The sequence below is a fragment of the Galeopterus variegatus genome, unplaced genomic scaffold (genome assembly GCF_000696425.1).
Source record: "Galeopterus variegatus unplaced genomic scaffold, G_variegatus-3.0.2 Scaffold4095, whole genome shotgun sequence".
Classification (NCBI taxonomy): Eukaryota; Metazoa; Chordata; class Mammalia; order Dermoptera; family Cynocephalidae; genus Galeopterus; species Galeopterus variegatus.
The window spans coordinates 165,356-165,695 of record NW_007730206.1 but is presented as its reverse complement, the minus strand read 5'-3'; positions in this window follow the sequence as shown (position 1 = coordinate 165,695).

Here is a 340-nt window from a genome sequence, read left to right as displayed (position 1 = left end):
TAAAAGTTTGGTTTAACAAATTATGGCACAGCCATTCCATGGAATGCTACACAGTCACAATACTATTGTAAAAGAATTTATAATGATGCATTAAAATATTAATGACATATTAAGTTTAGAAAGGCAATTTAGATATATTTTTTCACCAAACAACATATACACACAATATATGTATCCCTCAGTATCACTGGACAATATGTTCATATGATCCTAATTTTGTGTATCTGTGTGAAAAGAAATAATAAATACATGGTAGGAAGGAAGAATATATTTAGATATTGAATATCTAAATATATTCAATAAAATTAAAAAGAAGATTATAGGTTTTATTTACGTGATT